Genomic DNA, 329 nt, shown 5'->3' on the forward strand with positions numbered 1-329 from the left:
CAAAAAAATACTCTAATTTATAAACAATCCTTATGTATATAAATCTTGCGTTCCTAGTTATATCAACTCTTTATTTAATTTAAGTAGTGTGAAAGTATAACTCGCTTTGTTCATTTTTCATCACTGCAATTATTTCTTAATCTGATATACTAATCCATGTAAAGATGGCAGGAATTCTTACGAGGACGGGGGATCCACTCTGAAAGAGTGAGGATGGAGAATAACAATTAGAATTAAAGACAACGTCTTGTCTTTGAATTTTGGTAGAGTGAGGAGTGAATAAACACTTTTCGTCTTGTCTCCGTCCTAACATACATATATTATGTATT

The sequence above is a fragment of the Morus notabilis genome, unplaced genomic scaffold (genome assembly GCF_000414095.1).
Source record: "Morus notabilis unplaced genomic scaffold, ASM41409v2 Scaffold1629, whole genome shotgun sequence".
Classification (NCBI taxonomy): domain Eukaryota; kingdom Viridiplantae; phylum Streptophyta; class Magnoliopsida; order Rosales; family Moraceae; genus Morus; species Morus notabilis.